At 45.2% G+C, this 22,739-nt stretch overlaps 1 protein-coding gene across 5 annotated transcripts in view; it reads left to right on the top strand.

Moving 5' to 3' along the window:
* The window catches only part of si:ch211-288d18.1 (USP6 N-terminal-like protein), a 58,706-nt gene that overhangs the window by 27,591 nt on the left and 8,376 nt on the right, over positions 1-22,739 (top strand). For 2 of the 5 annotated variants that reach the window (XM_062989813.1, XM_062989814.1), the window contains one exon: positions 16,724-16,894. The exons of 1 other annotated variant lie outside the window; for it this stretch is intronic. The gene's annotated coding sequence lies outside the window, so the exon portion shown is untranslated. Of the gene's footprint in view, positions 1-16,558; positions 16,895-22,219; positions 22,271-22,739 lie in introns of those variants that run through there. 2 more of the 5 variants (XM_062989815.1, XM_062989817.1) reach the window with 2 other exon arrangements.

Below are 22,739 nucleotides of genomic sequence, written 5' to 3' on the forward strand. Positions count from 1 at the left end.
CCTTCACTCTGCGGCTTCTTTTATACCGTCCGGTACATCCTGTTCAGATCCCAGCAGCCCAAGTGTCTGATAAAGCCCCCATTATTATTTATCAAACGGGTTATCGTGTCAAGAAACAACCCCACACACACTCACACACACACACACACACACACACACACTCACGCTGGAAGAAAACAGGGTATAAACCGGTCCACTAAAATCCCAAACACCTCCTACAATGCCACTGAACTGATGTGATGTTTCTGATACTGGAACAGATGAATTCGGGGTTGTTCACCTCCAGATAGCCGTCTGTCAGGGGACGGTCAGGACACAGCCATTCTTAAATGAGTTGCTGTTCTCAGAGAGGGCATCGGTGAGCGTTTTCCATCTCACCCAGCCAAGAATAATAGGAAACCGTGATGACAAATATACGAGCCGAGATCACCGCAGAGCTCCTCCGTCCACCTTCCTTCCCGTCCACCTAGTGCCCGATGTGCTGCTTCTATAAAAAGACACGAGCGGCCGGACAGATGCGATTCGTAATCGTTATTACTGAACAAACACGGAACCCCAGCCGCCCCGCCCGCTCATCTCGTGACAGAGCGAGGAAAGGAACGATATCGTTCAAACACAGACGGAATCATAAAATTCCAGACTCACAAACCGGATTTCCATTCAGGTTCAATCTGCTGACACGGCCCTCAACCGCCCCGGGGTGGCTGTTATTTTGGCACTGCGCTTGGGGTCATCGAAATGACCAATAGGATAATTTAATGCCGAAAGTATGTGGACACCTGACCATGAGCTTGTCCAACATCCAGTTTTCTTCACAATTTCACCCAACCCTGTCGCCCCCAGTTACCCGTTATCTCTCTCATTTCTCGTCACTGCTGTCACGCCCTCCTCCTCCAACGGGTGGAATCATTTCGTGTGTTAAATGTAAATAAATCTACAGTTTAGGATCCCTGATACACATGTAGATCTGCACTGCATGGAAAGTTATGCAAGTTGGACATGAGGAGCGGTGCAATTGGGTTCTCCTTTATCTGTGTGGGTTTACTCAGGGCTTCTTCTCACCTCTTAGAAACATGCAGAAGGTGGACTGGTGACTGAAGTTTTCCACAGGTTTGAGTGAACGCACGCTGTGATGGTTTGGCTTCTTAATGGAAATAAAGAGATGCAATGATTTGGAATCATAATTATTATCAGGATTCATCGTTATCTAGTTTGTGTAGAGGCGAGTGAATGGAAATGTACTGAATTGATAAGCGTCATAATGTAGAATCTCTGGAGTAAAAGTAATAAAAAGACATAACCGTCTCCGTGTATTAATGTCAGACTGGATCATCAGGGTCACCGGTCGGTCCTAAAACCCGAGGGCAGCACACAGACGAGGCGCCTCTCCGAGTTAATCCCGCTCTTTGACGTTCTAACCCCCGAGACCCACCATCACGGCTTCCCGGCTTTGCCCTCGTCTTCAGGGTTAAGTTGTCAAGGGTCTGATGAAGTCTCGTTCGTTTACTCTCCCCTTTTCCAGACCTCCCTGTTCTGGCACGCTGCCACCATGCCCCCGGTCACCTTCCCTCACAGTATGCATGCGCACTATGTACAGAAGGCCGAGGGAACCAGAACTTCCCACAGAAAACTATTCTGGGGCTCTCCGTTGGGTCTCTTCTTAAAGAAGAAGAAAAAAAACATCTCTAACGCTTTGAATTCTCCGACTCGGGTACGTTCCACACGTTATGGAATCGTTTCTGGCTTTACGGGCTCCCCGAACTCAACACGCAACTCAAACTGGGAATTTTCCAGCCTCGGATTTTATGACACCTTGGAAATGATCGCATTGCTCTGCACGGTTGGTGCTGCAGTGGGAAAACAGAAGCACGAAGCTTCACGACCTTCTCACACACGCGCCTGTGATCTGTAATAAACCGCCTGATTTTAGAGGCTGCGAGGACCCGCCAGGACCCGCCAGGATGTAGAATATTGTAGAACCAGATTATATGGGATACGTGGAGGAATTACTGTCGGTATCAGACTGCAGAAATCCGCACCCCACCCCCTACACACACACACACACACACACACACATGGTCTCAATTAGAAATAAAATCTTGTTTTTACCCACCGCTGAAGAGAAAGGAAGGCTCTCAGGGCTGTTGTTTGTTGGCCAGACCTGGCAGAGAAATGGGCAGCAGTTTAGTTTGACATAAATGGCACCACTGTTTACTCACAGTTAAACAAAGACGACTTCAAAGGCCGAGGCACGAACGCTGGCTATTATTTTACTCATCGTTTTCTTTATGAATCCTCGTTTATTTAGGTCGGTCACGTTTAACACACGCTTTCTAATCCACATCTCTGGTGTATCAGAATACCCAGCATCCGAACGTCCCGATGCATCACAGCCAGTTTATTGGTTTCCAATCATTTAAATAATTCTATCGTCGTACATTTCGTTTTGTCAGCCAGTTTCGGGGAAACGTGTGGTGGGTCTCGCTCCTGAGATCTGGATTTACAAATAAAATATTCCACCAGTTAAATCAGAGTTTGGATCAGAACTTAGTTGAAATGCACTCGTCACCATGTTTAAAGCTTCGTGTTTGATCAGACTGAAATATGTTTCTGTCGTAACCGGTCCGGCAGCAAAGGAATTCCACACGATTCTTCTGGGGCCTTTCAAAAAGACACAAAGAAACTGAAGAAATAACTAAAATAAAATGATATAAACAGTCACACAATTATAAATGTGAATTGCCAACAAAAATAAAACACAATAAAGGAATTCTCATGACGGACCATTCCATAAAAACTAAATTCTTCCCCCTTTTGCAGCCAGTCCAGTTGTGACCAATAGGCCAGTCTCTCTCTCTCTCTCTCTCTCTCTCTCTCTCTCTCTCTCTCTCTCTCTCTCTCTCTCTCTCTCTCTCTCTCTCATCATTGCTGCCACTTCCATGCCCAATTAAGGAGGGCTGATCGCTTCTTTTCACCTGCAAGGGGCGTGATCTACTAGAGCACAGTATCACATACAGTGAGCTTCTCCCTGCCATCCGTGAACAGACGCCTCAACTGGTCAGCAGAGCCAACATTTACACCATCGTCATCATCCTTCCCCCTCCAGGCACGTAGCTAATCATGTGTCTGTGTAGGTGCCCAGCCGGCTGATAGCAGAGCTGAGATTGGAACTCGAGTGCTGGAGATCATAAATGACGTATGTTCTTACTTCCCATATCTAAGGGAATGCAGCAAATGCAGCATTATTAACACAGTGTCGTTGTAGCCTAGTGGTTAAGATACTGGACTAGTAACCAGAAGGTCACTGGTTCAAGCCCCACCACTGCCAGGTTGCTGCTGTTGAGCCCCTGAGCGAGGCCCTTAATCCTCAATTGCCTAGACTGTACACTGTTATAGTACTGTAAGTCACTTTGGATAAAATTGTCTGCTAAATGCTGAAAATGTAAATGTGTCACACATTGTCAGATTCAGATATGCCTTGGCGCTAGTCCCTTGTTTTGTAATCAACAACTAGTCCACTTGGTTTAGGTGTCATTTGCGGGCGCAGTGCACCACTTGATGCTTTGAATAAAACCTTTGCACCTCTGGTGTGAGGGCTGACCACCGTCCAGGAATCTTAGGGAGGTTTTTTCTCAGATGCCATCTTCTGGGTGGTCGGTCATCCAAACCCAGTCTAAGCTTGTGGCGTATTACACCGTGATAAAAGACAGAGCTAATTAGCCTTGTAGCAGGGGCAATCACTAGACCTTCTGCCCTGATCGCTCCTCTGTGAACTTCTGTCTCTTTCACTTCACCAGGACGTTGTTAAAGACTCACTAGTAGTCTGGTGTTGTGGCTTTGCTTTGGGAGAGTGATTGGATTCTTGACCTCTGATCCGAGAGAAATACATCTTAGACGTCTACCAATTCTCACGAGGCTATTGTTTAAAAAGGGTCAAAAAGCACAAGTCCTCTTGCTCTAGAGACCTCTCTGATCTCCTGCAGGTCAGGTTACTTCTCTGGGGATGGATTGCTTCTGGATAGACTCAGAACCGGCCCTTTTGCACTGAAGGTTTCTCAGGAGTGTGAGGTCAACAGCTATGATGCCATGACTTCCAACATTCTTGTTGCCCAAGTCGAACCTGCTTCTGCCCTCTCCTGTGATGAAGACACACATGAAGACAAAATGAGACACCACATGGCCTTGTGGTCTTGGAGGGTGGCTGTTCTGTGTAGAGTGTCTTCTTCTTGGGTGTCATACAAACTCGAAATGAAATTGAACTGAAAGTTATACCTAGCAAAAAAATAATGTGAGTTCTTCATTGTTCAGTCCAGTCTGTGATAAAGTCTGTTATAAGTTCTGGAACATACCAGGTTACCGTCACATCTAGTAGGAGCAGCATTGTTGGCACTGCAAACTTCATTACGTAGAGGTCACTCTATATAATACCTACGACCAACAAGTCCAAACACTTCTGCAGGTGCAGTGTATTTGAGACGGGGGTCTCCTCGTTCCCACATACTTTGGATTGCACTGAAGTTAGCTCAGGAGGAGCGCTGTCTTGTTCTCTGGTTCATGTCTGGAAGGTGTTGAGAAGCAGAAATGGCAGCTTGTTGATTAATGACTGTGCAGCTTCTGTCTTGCTTTTATTTTATTTGTATTTAAGCCGGGATTGTTCCTCCCCTTGGCCAGTGTTAGCTAGAGAAGAAGATGGAGAAAAGCTCATCTCGTGTTGGTTTTTATATCGTGAACATGCAGTGATCTGTTACTCATGGAGGCCTGGAGGCAGCTTTTTAAGTGTGGGATGAATTCCACAAAGAGTGTTTGGGTAGGGCAGGAACCCATCATCTTTAGCTGGAAGCTGCAATGTAAGCTGGCCAGTGAGCAGCACACCATGAGTCCAAATACTGTATACCAAAGTCAGAAAGAAAAGGAATCTAGTCATGTTTAATTCCCTTTTGTATTTTCTTGGCCAATTGCACAACCCCCATTCTGTCCGGGGAGAGCTACAGACTGGCACTTGCCCCTTTTGTCATTGCTTTTTTTTTTTTTACCAACAAACCAGCATTAGGTATTCACTCATATTCGTAATGCATATGAAGAGTCATGCTATGCTCTATGTAACAGCCCCCCCCCATTCATGACTCGTGTTGTGTCAGCACCTTGACCAGACCAGAAACACCACCCAACTGGCAGTGACAGTGCCACCCCTGAGACTGTAGGTGGAGAGCTCGAACCTTCTGCTGTGCCGCCAAAGCATCCTGGGATAAATACAGTTTAGGGAAGGCCCTTTCCTGTTTCAGCATGAGCGAGCTCTTTAAAGACTTGAAGAGAAGGTCCAGTGTCCTGCACAGAGCCCTGACCTCAGCCCCAGTCAACAGCTCTGGGATGAACCGGAACATCGACTGATCGATCAGCGCCCAGCCGTACAAATGCTGCCAAATTTTCATTAAATGGGCACAAATTCCCACACACAGACACACTCCAATGTCTTGTGAGAAGCTGTTCTAGCTGAAAAGATCACACAGAGGGTCGCTCTTTTTAATAGCGCTTGTTTTTTAAACGGGGCGTCCGACAAGCTCACGGTCAGGCGTCCGAATACCTTTGGCCACGTAGTGAACCAACACGGCAGCAACTTTACAAGTTTCACAAGTTCTTTTTGCCAACACGAGGGGAGCGAAATCCACCAATAACTGCTAATTCACAACTAATCACCCTGTAGGGCAGAACAACAAGTGCTAATAAAAGCTGCTGCTTCATTATTTCCGATAAGCTCCGACCTTCTCGATAGGCTTTCATGCTCAATAAAAGCTAAGAAACGTTCCAGCCCGGCGAGGCCCTGCGGTTTACATGCGCTGCTAATGCAGTCATCATCTGTAAACACCGAGGGGAAACCCTTTACACACTCGTTAAACACAACCCCCTATTTTTCTCGGCGGAGGCCTCGACAGGGGTTCAAGTGTTTGGGAAACTCTCTTTCGCGTTTGTTGACGCTGTAACGCGCCGCAGATCCAGCGGATTATTATTAACAGGGTCGTATATCTGCGCCTGTGGAAACAGCCCGGTGTTCTCTGTCACGGGTGAAGGAGGGCAGAGGAAGCATGGCGTATGGAAAGAGAAATCCTGTTCACAGTCCTCTGTTGTTCGGGAACGCTCACCGTTCCGACACGCTGTGCGTGCGGTCAGTCCTGGTTTTCATGCACACACCACGACGCTGTTTGGAACTCCGCCCGGTTTTACTTTACGGTAGGAAAAGTCTGAACGCTCGGGCTCTGTTAAGTGCCTGGCTAGGCCGGCGGTACCGCTGAAACTCGAACCCGAGACTCGCGCCTCGGTGTTGGTGTGTTAGCGTATTAAACCGCCGCGGGCCTCTCATTTAATCACTCGGGCGTTTTTCCGAAACCTATAGCACCTTAAACCTCACGAGTCAGGGGTTTCCCATCCGCCCTGGTCCTTTGTGTTCTTGTTGAAGGATCGTGGGTTCAGAAAGTATTCACACCCCTTAAACTTTTGGATTTAAATGGATGTAATCATCATTTTATCATCAATCTGCCCTCAGTTGCCTAAAGCCATGGTGAAAACATCAAAAACTGAATCTCTGATTCACAAAAGTATTCACACCCTTGCTGTGGCGCTCCAGATTGTGCTCAGGTTCATCCGGTTTGCTTTAATGATCCTTGAGACGTGACAAGAACTCAACTGGAGTCACTGTATGGTCAAACGTATTTGAATATCCAACCATGAGCTTTTTGGACACTCCATTTCAGAAGCAAATGCTTTCAACATAGAGTGATAAAATGTATGCAAAAGATTTTTTTGCATTTGTATGACTGGGCGCCAGTTGAGCAGTCGATGTTCCGGTTCATCCCAGAGCTGTTGAGTGGGGCTGAGGTCAGAGCTCTGTGCAGGACTCTGGAGCTTCTTGGTTTTTATTTTAATTTTTTTTAAATATATTTTTCTTTATGCATTTTCTCCTTTTTTGTCGCGTCCAATTGCCCGATTGCGTCACGCTTCCTCTCCACCAATGCCGATCCCCGCTCTGATTGAGGAAAATGAAGCTAACCCACGCCCCCTCCGACACGTGGGCAGCAGCCGTATGCATCTTATCACCTACACTTTGACGAGTGCAGTGCAGATCAGCGCTGTGTACGGAGAGACGCACCCTGAGAGCACTCTTTTCTCATCCCTGTGCAGGCACCATCAATCAGCCAGCAGAGGTCGTAATTGCACCAGTCATGAGAGAGAGACCCCATCCGGCTTAGTCCCGCCCATATCTGAACAACAGGCCAATCGTTGTTCATGTGGCCGCTCAGCCTTAGCCGGCAGGCAGAGCCGAGATTCGATACGATGTACTCCAGATCCCAGCTCTGGTTCCGGCGTGTGTTTTTACCGCTGCACCACCTGAGCGGCCACTTCTTGGTTTTTAAAAGGGCCTTCCCTAAACTGTTGCTGCAAGAACGGAAGCATGTAATTTCCTTTAAATGATTGATTCATCACCCTGTTAGCAACTGCTGTTGCTGAAGCACAAGAAATCAATAGTTAAAATGGGTGTTCCAATACTTTTGTCCATACAGTGTGGTTTGGAAATGGTCTGTTAGTGCCCCCCAGTTTACTCTGCACTGTCAGGACAGAATTGTTTACTGGTTATTAAAATAAATGGTTCACACTTGTTATGGTTCCCCCCTCCACCCCCGTCACCCAGTACAAAATATTTTCTTTACGCAGCTAAACCCTCGATCCCGATAATCACAATGATCCATTTTCCCAGCATCCAGGGATCCTCGTGGGTGGTTTCCATGGAGACTCTGTAAACAAGTTGGAGTTCATTAGTAAAGCGCGGTGACAGAGGAGCTTTCTTAGCGAGCGCGTAATCAGCGCTAATCCAGCGCCGAATGGTTCCCAGCCCGTCGGAATGGAGAAACTAATCACACGTACACACACCAGCGGCGGCCGCGGGGCAGAAACGTGTTCCCGGCGACACGCTCTCTCCACTGGCGTGTGATTCTGCTGCCCCGGTCGTCTTTTCTGACCCCTCATTGCTCACCGACGTGGCCGAATCGCAGCAGCCGCCCGCTGTTGTTTGTGGTCTCCGTTCTTCCACCAGCTGGCAAAGGGGAAAGAGGAAATTGGGGTCAGGAACGACAGCCTTGCTCCTCATTCAGCCCTCATTATTCGGCGTGCCAGCGATGAGGAAATGCCCTGGAACCCAGTCTGTCCACACAAGCCGAGTGGAAAAACAACCACCAGACTTGGGCGTGTGAGGATCCTTGTTCCTGTGATCTCCAGGCTGGGGAGCTCTCAGGAAAACGCAGGGGTCGACAGGATTGCAGTCGGGTACGAGTCGTGAGTCGAGCTGAATATGAGGTTTTATTCAAGGCTGAAAATCATGTGGATGTAACAGCAGGGAAGCAGATCAGCAGTAAAGATCCAACCACAGTAGTTTATGGTGACGTTAACATCATGTTAGCACTGTGTGTTGTTACGTCCTTACATCAGACAGAACGTTATTTTATTCTTTTTAATTCCCTACTGGTTTAAACATTTACGACTAATTTCATGATTGTCAGACTAATCGTACAGTTTAATCTGACTCCTCAGTGTGGAATCACTTATTTAGGTGGGTTTTATTTCCACTTTCTCCTCATGTTGCTCATATTGGATCTAGATGTGGATTTTGTGAAGCTGCTTACTCCTGGAACGCAAGTACTGGAACTGGAACACAAAGCAAACCCCCAAACGAACCCATTTGGGCTTTTTAACAACTTTGATGATTAATTTGGTGGTGCTTGTATAAATAAGGCTAGTTTGACTGCATCCACTAGGCTAAACCCTAAGCACTACAATGGGAAAGTAAAAAAGCTATCTACTGGATTGTCTCTTGAAACCATTACAAAGCAACTTCAGGTCCAAAGATCATCTAAACAAACAGCTGTGAGGTCGGGCGGAGAACCCAAACTGTCACCTAATTCTGAGAGGAACTTTCAATCCAAAAACCACTATAAAGCAAGTGAAAGTTAGGTATTTAAACACAGCTACACTGTACCTACTGACAATCTGAGACATTTTGAGGTTTGAAAGGATTGGCCTCGTTTTAGATGAGGAAATGTGGACTGTATTGAAAAATATCTTCTGTGCCACATGTGGGAAGCAGAGCATCAAAGTCAAGAAATCCAACTGGCATGGCGGTGATGGTCAAATTGACGAGGAGATGGAAGAACAAATCAATCAGCACTAATACCAAGCTACCATGCACAGGCGCACAAGATGGCCAGAACAGACGAGCAGCTACCGAACCACATGAAGTCCTGCGAGTTCTGTTATTTTGGGCGTACGATGAGGCGCTAACATGACAACATTGAAGGCGGCACTACTGTGTTATAGGACTTGAGGAGGAACCAAGAATAAGTTGGACTGATGACATCACAACGTGGTGCAACATGAGACGGAGGGCGCTGGAGACCATCACAAAGCCGTGACGTGACTTACAGTTTTACTAGCCCAGCTTTTTGAGGTTTTATTTGTTAGCCTGTAATGCTATCGCTGCGTCCACATTATTTATTATATCTCATATCTCAACACCTTTGTTGTTCCAGCTTCCCGGGTTGTTTTGCTACAACAGAAATTGTGATCTGCTTTTAATTTGCACTTTGATTTTAATCTGGAAAAGAAAGAGTCGGTGATGTGAATGTAGAACTATCACAAACACACACAGCAGTGGGAGTAGCACAATAGCTTCAGGACAATAGTTGTCAATAATGAAGCAGCGTTCCCACCAAACGTATCGTCGAGGTTAGCCGTGGATTCAGCACAAATAATCCCGAAGCTAAACGCCGTTAGCAGCCGAGCGAGGTATAAATAGGAGCATGATGCAATGTCTGTTATGCATTTATTTACTTTCTGGTTGGTGTGGTTTGATTGATCTTCTGCTGTGGATGATTTGACTGTTTTCAAAGGCACCATCCGCTGCACTGCGAGGTTCACGTCCTAGCTAACGACGTTGTTTTCTTCTTGTGGTGAGCGGCGACTGTGTTACAGTTAGCATCGCCATCTCGACCTGTTTATTTCGTAATGTGAAGGAAAATGAGGCATCACATGACTGTTTACTTTGACTAAATTCTTTCTGCTGCCCACGTAGTATGTAGAAACGTTAAGCGTGCGAGTTTGAGAGCTCATTATGCCTCTTTATTTGCTATCATTGGCCAGCATCAAATTTTGGACAGTAATCCTGTAGGTTATGGTTGCCAAACTTAATTTCTGCTCTTTTAGTTGCCCTGTAGGGGCTGTTAAATATCAAGTTTTTAAAAAATTTTATTTTCTTTATGCATTTTCTCCTTTTTAGTCGTGTCCAATTGCCCGATTTCGTCACGCTTCCTCTCCACCAATGCCGATCCCCGCTCTGATTGAGGAGAACGAAGCTAACCCACGCCCCCTCCGACACGTGGGCAGCAGCCGTATGCATCTTATCACCTACACTTTGACGAGTGCAGTGCAGCTCAGCGTTGTGTACGGAGAGACGCACCCTGAGAGAGAGCACTCTTTTCTCATCTCTGTGCAGGCGCCATCAATCAGCCAGCAGAGGTCGTAATTGCACCAGTCATGAGAGAGACCCCATCCGGCTTAGTCCCACCCATATCTGAACAACAGGCCAATCGTTGTTCATGTGGCCGCTCAGCCTTAGCCGGCAGGCAGAGCCGAGATTCTATACGATGTATTCCAGATCCAGCTCTGGTTCCAGCGTGTGTTTTTACCGCTGCACCACCTGAGCGACCGTTAAATATCATGTTATTGATATGTAAAGATAAATAGGCTGCACATGGCACCATTACTGTCATGGCATCTTTCCAATTGGAGTTGCAGTTCACATATCATTGCTGTTTAATTCTTCCATTTAGTTTGTTGGTTGATATGATGATGCGTCTCACATTTTGTCGATATTCACCGTTAGCTTCCTCTTTAAACCCCTGGTGAAGTGTTGTTACTTCTGTTAGCACCACACCATGCCAGCTCTCTGTATTCTTTATTTATTGTTTTTTGCTTCCGACGTCTCTGTGTTTTACCTTTTCCTGTTTAAACGTCCACAATCATGGATTAGACGTGCGTTTACTTGCCTCACTGTTCACTGACCCTGAGCACAGACGTGGATATTGATCACTGGACCAGCTCACATGAAGTATTTTCTGAATATCTTTACCTCTGTCTTGTCTGTTTGTGTCTTGTGTTATGATGATACAGTCTACTAATAGCTAAATTTGACCGTGGCGGTGATGGAAAAACAAGTCAATTAGGAACATCCGATCTACGATTGATGAAAGCTTTGCTTTGGCTAATAGCCACATGTGGATGTGCAGCCTGGATGCTGAAGAACAAAGAGGGAAGAAGCATCCAGGCTTTTTAAAACAAGAGCACCAGAAACCTGCTGAAAATCTCATGGAGGAAGATGATCACCACTGAGCACCAAAAAGGAGCTCCTGTGCCACGTTAAGTCCCACAAGTTGTGTTACTTTGGACATTTGATGGCACTGGAGAAAGCCGACTCATCTGTGCAGGCAACCATCACAAAGCCGTGACGGTGTAGTGACGTGACTTACGTTGGGCTGGTCTGCAATGATTTCATTATCAACCAGCACCAAAAGATTATCTTTATCACCTCCACAAAATATGCCGGTAGAAGCTGCCAAAGAAGATTCTTGATGGTGATGCCATAAAAGAACCATGGTTGCTTTCTTAAAGAAGCCTTGGCACACACTGACCGAAGCTGAGATTTGAACCCTTTGCTGATCTCTTTATTTTTAGAAGCGGATGTCAGTATTTCTGCGTGGTGTTCCCAGGATAGGTCCTGGATTCACTGTGATTTGGATCAGGATGAAGCGCTCACTGAAGATGAATTGGTGCAGAACAGAAAACCCTTACCCATGTAAATCTCAGACTAGTGTTCTCTTTACTGCTCTACTCCCACTCGTTTTCTCCTCAGCTGTGTTTGTTCAGTGTTGGGTGTATAAACATCATCGATTCAACCACGTTTTCACCTCACCGGTCCAGTCGTCCAGGTAAAAGAATCACGCTGCAAATGTCACATGCTGAATGACACACCGAGAAACCTTTGTGAGGGACGCCAGCGTTGTTTTTTTCCCCTCAGAAAGCTGGGGTAAATAGAAGTTAAAGCCCATGTCATGTGAAGAGCAGATTACCCTCAACAGCTCTAACCCTCATTGTTTGCCCTCCTCCGCATCTCGGCTTTCTTCTGCTAATCTACTCTTTTATCTTTAGAACTGAAGCCAGCTTTGTGCCAAATCAAACGCCAAACCCCATCCCTCCATCCCTCCCCAACCATGTCATGCACCTGGGACGGGATACACTTTCAAGTTGCGCACCAGGTCTTGGATTGCCCATTTCACAATGCCAGTCGCACAATACCTGCCTCACAATACCAGTGTGTGAGGGCCAGAGAGCTGCCATGCAACGGCCGGTCTCAGACGGGGGTCTGCTTAACTGTACCGAGTCGGGTTACGGCGCCCCGGGCCTGGGCTCTACTTCAGAACGCGTCTCACATTTTCTGCCCTGTGTGGAAAAACAGTCTCAAAAACACAAGCTAAGAATACAGTTCATCCTCCTTTTATTACCCGGCGTCTCTGCCCCCCAGCAGCTACAGGCCGAGAACGCCGGAAAAACAAACGGCAGAATAACGGTCGGTAATAAATCGCTGATACGTTCTGAGAAAGAACAGAATGTTAATCTTGCACAGGATCAATTGCTTCTCATCGATTTAGCATCCTGTCCATCCTGGTACGGTGAGTTTCTACACCGCCGAGCGTCTTCCTAGTATTACCCAGACTCCTTAAATAGCTGCACAAGCCATAAAGTGGGTGTTTAATGAAATGCCCCCGCTGAACCTGATCCTCAGGCGATCCTGTAGTGGCTGTTAGCAACATGTACAGAGAATGTGGAGTCGCTAACATGTAGAGAGCATGCCCTCTTAAACGAAAACATCTCTGTACGTGTTCAAATCCACCGTGTCTCTTTTTTTCAGTGGCTGGAGGATATAAAATGTTTAAGAAATACTTGAGATCTTTTTTTAGTTCCATCGTAGATCGTAAAAAATGAAAAATCCTAATAAACGGTGGATGATCGTTACTCCATGTGAGTTTCCTCGTGGTTCTCTGGTTAGCTCACACCTCTTAAAAACACTAAGAGGATGAATTGGCCGCTCTAAGTTTGTTCAGTGGTCGGGGATCTGGGCTATCATTCGGAAGGTCGGGGGTTTGAAACTCGGCTCCACTAAGCAACCACTGAGCAGGGCCTTTCATTTCCCTAATGTAGATGTCTCGTGGCTTCAAGCTTTCTGGTTCAGTTAACACCTCTGGTCACAGTGTGGAGTCTAGCGTCACTTCCCGTGTCTGTGGGTTTGTTCTGCATACTTTGGTCTCCCCGACCTTCCAGAAACGTTCTAGGATGTGTTTTTGACGTGCACCTAGTGTTGCCAAGATCCTTCCATTACCACAACCGGGAGAAAGTGCCTGACTTTAAGATAAATGAATCAATGTCCAGCTATTTCCCATCTCATACCAGTAGCTGCATTGGCTAATCTGAGTTGCCTCTTGGGTAAACAGATCTGATACGAACTGTCCAGGGTTGATTCTCACATTGTGCCAGGTGATAGCTCTGGATATACAGTCACGGTGGGTCTGGTGCCATCCAGGAATGCAAAGCGTGAATCAGGCACACCTCCCACACCGATTGTTAATGGGGTATCACACCCTTACACACGCAATCAGTCGTTGACATCTAGGGCCAGTCAACCTTCAGCTTGTCTTGTAAAGTGGAAGGAAACCAGAGAACCCCAGAGAAACCCACACGGTCAGCACCAGGATGAGGAACTCTCCTACAGATGATGTTTAAAGGCCAAGATGAAACTGATGTTCCCAGGACTCATCATGCTGTACTATAATAGTAAGTGTAAAGATGTGTGTGGGTTCAACACCTCAACTACCGTAAGTATCTTTTGACACCTTTATAAAGAAAGCTCTGTTGATTCTTTTATTCAGTTTAATTGTCTGATAACCATGTTTGAACCGTTCATGTTAGGTGAAATGTTATTTTCATTCTGAATGTAGATTTTTTGGATCTTAGATAATGCGAGGCAATAAGTTACACCAAACCAGGCAGAAGAACAAAGAGAAAGGCGTAGCCTCTGTTTCTAACCAGAGACAGCAAATCCCCTCTGAAAAATAGAATTACATAACCCACCATGCACCTGCAGCGAGCAAAGAAAACTAAAGAGCCGCATTGCTTCAATGGGCGGATTTGACAGACGTCCCAAATCAACGTTCATAATATAAAATGCAGAGCAATCATCTTTTATCTGCAAAAACATTCAGTTTCTCAGAGCTGGACGTGAGCACTTCCATCAGTATTGTTCTGGAATGATCAACAGGCTGAGGATTTCATGCTATTGGAGACTGAAGGAACATCTCATCCTGATTTTGGAACAGAAACCCAGCGTAAAAACAAAGCAAAATTTTTCAGGGAGTTTTTCCTTTTTTTTCCTTGCCACAGTCGCCCTCGGCTTGCTCAACAGGGGTTTTTGTATCTGTTGGTCCTGGATTTGTAAAGTTGCTTTGAGACAATGTCTATTGTAAAAAGCGCTATATACATAAAGTTGACTTGACTTGACTTGACAAAAACAAGACCAGTTTAGGAGTTTAACCCAGGAATTAAAGTTCTATCATTCCCACTTTCAGAGCTTCAGTCCAGAACAGTTGAGTTCTTGGTACCTAATTTCTGGAATTCAGGAGGTGCACATGCCTTTTTTTTGCATTTGCTTCCCCCTTGTGGTGAGTTATTGAAAATGACCAATTATTGTTTGTTCATTTATTTTTTTATATTATGAATCAAGTAAAAAGTCGAATTAGTAAAACCCTTAAAGACACATAACTAATTGTGTATCTGACCAAGGCACTTCTTGCTCAGACGGCTTATTTGGCTGGGCGACCAGTTCTAGGAAGGTTCATGGTTGTACCAAACTTCTTCCATTGGTGCTGGGACCCTGAAAGCCTTTGATACTGTTTTATATTTTTGCCCTGATTGTTGCCTTGCCACAATTTGATCATGGAGATCTGCGGACAGTTCCTTTGACTTCATGGCTTCATGGCTACTGACAGTTCAGTATAAATTATGAGTTTGGGGCCCTTATAGACCCCAATGTGCCTTTACAAACTCTGTCCAATCAGTTTAAACTGCAGCATGTGTCTCTGGTTGAGTTCTGATCTGCATTGTGCCCAGTGGTTTTTGGGAAACTGGATTTGCCATGACCCTGACCAGGCTAAAGCGGGGGTGAAACCTGAAAATGAAATATAACTGAAGGAATACCATAACACTTAAATGTTGTGAGGTCAGATCTGATGTTTACAGCCAATGATCACCATTGGTTTATGATCACCAAGTCCACAATGTATGTTTTACATACCCATACCCTGCAAGTTATAATGAACGATTAGTAATACCAAGAATGGCCTGTAGATGGCACACTACAATTACCCCTCCTTCCCTGGATCTGTCCCTGTTTACTTCATTAGATTTAAGACTTGTGACTTGATAAACATCAACACATTGAGCTTAAATGACTGGGTATCACCATACTGACCCCACAACACAACTGTCCACACATTTACTGGACCAGTAAACCAAGTGTAATGCTTTAACATGATTCCCCGTAATGTACAGAGACAGAAAACAGACCAACAGCACAGGGGTATCGACAGAGGGCAGCATGGTATCTTATGAAGTCCATTTTATTGTGGAAAATGATGTGAAAATTCAAAACCTCGTTTCATTCGTGTCCTCGTTCATCATTCTTGTTTAGTGATTTGTTAAAAAAAAAAAAGTGAAATATTCCAGTAACAGGAGTGTTTCAGGCTTTATAACTAAAATATTGGACAGTTAAAGCAATATGTGCTTATTGTTAAGCTAATATACTGAGAAATCAGTAGAGAATAAACAAATAAGCAGTGTGCTGCCAAGAAAAGTCAATAAAAGAGTGTAATGTGTAATTATGGGGGTATATAAGACTGTAGCAGGGCTATTACAATGGGTGTCTTTTGTATTGACCTTTTTAAACAGAGGTTTTATTTGACCTGATACACAATCATGTACCCTTAATATTATTATAATAATTATATTGCCAGTATTACAATTACTACAACTAATGGTACTAGCATTAATATTGTATTATATTACTGTTATTACATAGCTATTATTATTGATTATTGTTATTTTATTGCTAATATATTATGCCGTGTATTATTATTTTAATATTGCTGTTATTATATGTCGTCTTTCTAGTATTATATTGTTTGTATTATTAGTTTATTATTATTTTAATATTTCTATTATATTTTCATTTTGATTCTGTTATTATTATCTCAGGGTTTTTTTAAATTACTGTTTTTATTATTATCGGTTCATTATTATTATTAAATTAACTCTTTGAAATGTGTTGCTGAAATGAAATTAGAAACGAGGGTTGATGAAGTAAAATCATCTTATTTGTGCTGTTATTTAAGACTAATCTCGTTCGCTGATCACTGCTTTCGCCGTAAGTCCTGTCCCAACTTTTTTGGAATTTGGCTCGTATTTTGAACACTCGTGTTCGTGTCCTGGTTAAATCTGAGGTCCAGTAGGAGAATGTGAAGCTTTATTCATGCTGTCTGTATTATTATTATTATTATTGTTATTGCTGTAAATGCAGGGTTGTGTTGCGCATGCGCGGTGGCGTCTGTGGGCTTGAGCGCAGCCTCAGTGCAGCTCTGGTGTGTGTTGGAGTCCGTGTTACAGGAGCAGAGCTGCGACCGTCCGACTGTTTCTGTCCTACCATGAACATACTGGATTATATCACACCACATACAGCACTGCTCCAACGGTAATGCTTTATTTACTGTGTGTGTGTGTGTGTGTGTGTGTGTGTGTGTACCGTCTGATCGTTACTAGTGTTTATTGCACAGCTATCAATAATCACAATAATCAATATCAGCCCTGATTAGAATATTTGCTTCCGTCCCTGATCACAGATCCTGGTGTGAACTGGAACGTCGTGGGTTTTGTTCCTGCATGGCTGATCATCAGATCCTCCATCTGATCTGGAACATCAGCTGATCTTTATTACAGGCTTTTATTTAGAACAGTGGTGTGTGTGTAAGATGATGTGGAGCCTATATACTTGATATCTGTATGATATATAAGTGATGTATGCATTCATCCCTGCAGTAGGTTGGCACTCAGGGGCCCATGCCAGGCTTAAATATATTCCCAGAACTGATCAGGCTGTGCTGTTAATACCTACATGGCTGGTGCTCGTGTTTAAGCCTCATTTACATCCACTAGCACCAGAACCAGGACGCTTTTATTCACCCTGTACTGGATGCACACAGTTCAGGACTGTAAACCGTGCAGGAATGTTGAGAATAAACTAGCACTTTAGTACGAACACCTATATGCTATGTTTGGGTGATTAATCATTCTCAGAGCTGTAAGAGTAGCAGGTGCAGCAGTGTTGTTAGGATTTTCAAACATCAGATGTCAAAAAAGATTACTGTACACCCACAGCCAGTGCTATGTGTTCCTAATTAAGAGACCGGTACAACAGTCATACAGAGACTGGTACACCACCCCAACATCATCTGATTTAAAAATAAGGTAGAGGGGGTGATGCCTTCATTAGACCTCCAGTTGAGTGCACGGTCAAGCCAGTGCTCCTTAGCTAAAGCTTCAGCTGGAAGAGTCGAGCTTCAGCAGCGTTTGGTCGGTGTATTTGTCCGCTGCACCACCCAAGAACATGTGATAGAATTCCTAATGGCAGTCTGGCTAGTTTGGAAGCTTTGTTCTAAACACAGGTTCAGCATTTACTGAGGACTGTCAGGGTTAAGGACCATTGAGTCATACAACACTGGTCTGAGATTTGGTATTAGACTGGTCATATGTGTGTTATTACCAAGATGATGTAGCCATGAGTGTGCCATAACTGCACAGCCTACGCCACCTACAAACACCCACTCGTGCGGCCTGGCATTGCTTATGCTTCGTTCATGCTGCTCTGACAGCAGATGTGGCCTTGTGGGACACGTGTTTACATCCATGCCCCATAGTTATTGCCTCTCTCATTGTGAGCATGTGTACTCTAATGTGCGTGATGAAAGCAGGCATCGTCAACACAATAGCAATCATCAGACACGCTGGTGTCCCTAAATGTCCTTAAATACACGGCGGATTCATACCAGGTCTGTGTGTGATGACTGGTTTATATCCCGAGAGCACCGGTGGCTCTATCTGTCTTCTCTACGTTTCACTGGCAAGGCCATCATGATTACTGCCTTTGTTCTGGGCTTGGAAATGAGCTATTAACCACCCACAGCTCTGCATCATTCCAGCCATTAAGGCCCCCACAGTGCTGGAATGATCTAAATTCACTCCCATCTAAAGCTGGTACTGCTGGTAAACGTTCCTACAACCCATCTGGAGAACGTCTTCAGATATCTTCATGGTTTGAGAAAGGATGAGGCCCGTCACCCTTGGGATGTCTTCACAAACAAATCATATCCAGATCATTCTTCTCATTCGTTATTTACTAATTATTGTAGGATCATTTTAATAGTTCCAGAACCCTGGACCTGTGTAGTGTAGCATCTACTGATCCCTGGCTGTGAAGTGTAGGCTATTTACCCCCTGGTGTTTACACTGCACTAGCGGGCGTGTTTACATATATACATATTTACATATATACAATCTGAGCAACTGTAACATCTGAAATTTCCCCTCGGGGATCAATAAAGTATTCTGATTCTGATTCTGATTCTGATTTAGTGAAGCAGAAACGTAGCTTCCACCCTCAGCCATGCGTTTGCACTTCCTGAGATCAGTATGGACGTGTGAAATACCGCTGGCTAGTGGCATCTTCTTGATGAGGATCAACAAAGCTGCTGCTCTACTTTTGGTCTACAGCAGAGAAGCTTCAGACTGTATGTTATAAATCAAAAGGAATAGTGGACACGGCACTTTTCATTATTGATTTATAAGCAGTCACGTGTGGTCATCACTCGTCCTCGAGGACCAAGTCCTGGTGCACGGTGTCCCTAAATAAGTTGGGTTAATTTTCAGTAAAGCTCTAATGTGACTGTCAGGGGAAAAAAGCTAAAAAAAAGTTTTGACCTCTTTAAAAAACCTCCACCAAATACATGCTTACATACACACAATCACATATCTGAGCAAAAGTATTTATCCCTATCCTGACCCTCCATGTACATACATACATTCACACACACATCACGTACTCTACCACAGCACATTTTCTTCAGGAGATGCAGCACTCTAGTTAATTTTATACACTGATGAGTTACAGGTTTGTTTAAAAGCCTAAACTCAGTAATAAGGAGTGTGTGTGTGTGTGTGTGTGTGTGTGTTTGTGTGTTTGTGTGTGTGGATTGGGGGGTGGTTGAAGGGCGAGGGTAGACAGATCCTCTCCACTGGAACAAGGCTCCCTCAGTTTACTCAAGTGCTACACAGTTGTGCTGTGGTACATGGCAGTGCCAGCCAGGCCGGGCCTGTTCTCCAGCCAAGTGCACACGTCTGTTTCTGCTGGCATCAAAGCCTCCCCGGCCGTTATAAACATCAGAGCCTTTTACAGCCTCTCTCACAGCGTTTCAGCCCAGCACATGATCCCTCTGTAACAGGCGACTGGATCAGTCTGTGATCGACCGCCGCTGCTGCTGTATCGACCTCTCCAGACCAAGTGGAGATGTGCCTCCAGCTTTTGGTTACGTCGGTTTGGTTTGGCACTCGGGTGTTCAGAGTTTGTGATGGAACTCATGGGTGGAGCGTAACATTAGAACAAATAAAGGAGCACGCCAAGCATCTGAGATCACATGACCTCAGGCGGGTGCTGTTTTCCATTATAGCTGAAATCCTCGATGATGGTACATGTAATTCTACAGATATACTATATGGCCACAAATAAACGTTAACATTTGAGCTTTATTTTCATGTTTACCACCTTCCACTTTACTAAAGACCTTCTGTAAGATCGTGTCTGTGGGAATTTGTGCCCATGTAGTCAAAAGGATATCATTAAGGTCAGACACTAATGCAGATGGAAATCACCTGACTTGCAAGCGACATTCCTGTTCATCCCAAAGCTGCTCAGTGGCTCTCTAGACCCTTCTGGAACAGAAAATGCCCTTCCCTAAACTGTTGCCTAAAAGCCTGACTTGCATTTTCTTCAGGAGATGCAGCACTGTAGTTCATTTTACACACTGATGAGTTACAGGTTTGCTGAAAGGCCTAAAATCAATAATGAGGAGGTCACACATTGATCCTTATTATCCCCCGTCTCTGCGCATCACCATCGATCAGCCAGCGGAGGGCGTAACTGCAGCAGTTATGAGGAATTCCCTCCAACGTTCCCACCCTCGGACGAGCCGATCATTGTCCGTCAGCACTGGTGGGTTAGTTTGTTTTGCCACTGTTCCACCCAGGTGCTTTAAGTTCTCTTGTACTGTGGGGTCTGGCTTCTCTCAGCTGGGCTGTTGTTGCTTCTAGATGTTTCCACTTACATAACAGAACCCACAGTTCTGGGATAACAGGGACACCAGGCGGAGCAGAAATCCGACGATGTTTTCCCTCCATCTTCCTCCTCGTCTGTCTGAATCCTGCAGTAGAAGGAACAGCGGAGATGCTAACCACAGTTTTCCATCCTCCCACCGCTCTCGCTGCCTCGGACGCAGATGAACCCGGAGACCCGAGTTCTGAACGGCAGATCGTTTCCACATGTAGCCGCAGGTTTTTTTCTTTCATTCTGCAGAGTGGGCGACTGCGGGGCGTCTGAGGTTCAAACACAACAGTGGAGTACCCCCTGGTACCCCCCAGCCTTCAGAGCAGGCGTCTCTCGCCCCTCGTATCAGCTCCGTCACGTCTCTTAAAGAAATGAGAAAAGCATCCGCTCTGAACTTGTTGATGGCTCCCGGCACGATGTGCTGATGCCTTTCACAGATTTAAAGGGGAAGCAGGGGGCAGCGGGATGTTTTTGGTCAGCGTGGGGCACAGATGACCTCCAGGGACAACAGCAGAGCCTTCCGCTAGCTCGCTCACCAGAGAATGCTTTACTCAGCAGATCCAGCCGATTGAAGCAAACGATTTAAAATAGATTTGGTTTAGTGCTGACGTCAGTTCACGCAGCAGCACTGTGATGAAACACGGCAGGAAAAGTGCACCACATTCACCATACGGCCAAAAGTATTCGGACAGCTGAACGTGAGCTTGTTGGACGTCCCGTTTCAAAAACAAACTCCAATAGATTGATTGTTATGTGATTGTTATGCGATATATTCAGCTAGAACAACAGCCGCTCTTCTGAGAAGCTTCACACAAGACTTGTAGACAAGACTCACAAAACAAGAAGTCTGTCTGTGTATGGGAATTTGTACCTGTTTAGTCAAAAGAAGGAATGAAACGGCTCTACATTAGAATGATGTGAATGATTTTGTGCAGACGTCTGTGTGAGTGAACGGACCTCATTCATTCACCTGATGCCTGAGGAAGGGAAGTGGACGAATGGCTTAGCAAAAGAATGTTCTGGACTGGTACTGTGAGAATCATTAGCAAATAAAACACTGAGCTTTTGTCTCTGACTTGCTGTGATGCTTCAGTTCCAGCACACATGATGAGGAGAATGATTGGTCCAGCTGCTCCTCAGTGGTTGAGTGTAGGGCGTGTACGTAATCGACCACTTGTGGTGTGTAAAATGCCGGACCAGAAGAGAAGGATTGAAGCGATGCAGGAACGCTTATACAATCTTACAAACCCTTAAAGAGGTCGGTCGTGTTGTCACCTTATAACTGGCTTAAGTGGCGCCTTTAGCTTTTAACGTTTTGAAACGCGCCACGTGTGGTAGCTGTGCCAAGTTCACCTGTCAGGATGTTTAGTCTGTGTGGATCGAACCCTCACAGTCACCCTCTCATTGCCCGGCAGACCTGAGGAGAAAGCTCTCAGTGAAAATGAAAGGTATGGGGAATTTCCAAACAGCTGCTGAGGAGAAAGAGGTCAGGTCGCGTCCCCCCCCAGAGGGTCGTGCGCAGAACAGAGTTTGTGTTGTAATGGCCAACAAATGGCGTGAACCAACAGCAGAATCATCAGCTGCGTGAAAGGGGAATTTCACGGGTGTGGTCGGACGTCTGGGCTGATACAGCAGCCGGCAAAGCAACTGACCGGCCAGTCCGAGACATTCCCTGAATATTAATACTTAATCACGGTGAGTGAAAGCTCCAGCTGTCTCATTTGTCCTGTATGTGTGTGGACGGTTGTGAATACTTTTGCTAAGATATGTGATTGTGTGTATGTAAGTATGTAAATATGATTTAAAGTAGTTTACTTTCAATAGAATTACACCAATTTAGAGGACACGTAACCAGGGTAGAACAATAATGAGGCTGAAAAGCCTCAAACAAATAAAAAAGGTAACAGAAAAATAAAAGCAGTGGCCAAAATAACAGACACAAACAGAAAATGAGAAGTTTGAAAACTGGTCCTCAAAATATGGAATATTGGAAGTAAAGTGAAGAAAGGAAGCCCAGAACAAGCCGGGGACAGCAGCCCGTGCCCAGCGTTTGTCCAAACAGGTCACCGAAAGAGGAGCTGGCAAATCTGTGAGGGAGAAACGATGATAAATAGAAGCACATCCACCTGGAGCGATTTGTCACTCAACCAGGAGAAAACAACTG

This window comes from Trichomycterus rosablanca, chromosome 27, assembly GCF_030014385.1.
Source record: "Trichomycterus rosablanca isolate fTriRos1 chromosome 27, fTriRos1.hap1, whole genome shotgun sequence".
NCBI classification, from domain to species: Eukaryota; Metazoa; Chordata; class Actinopteri; order Siluriformes; family Trichomycteridae; genus Trichomycterus; species Trichomycterus rosablanca.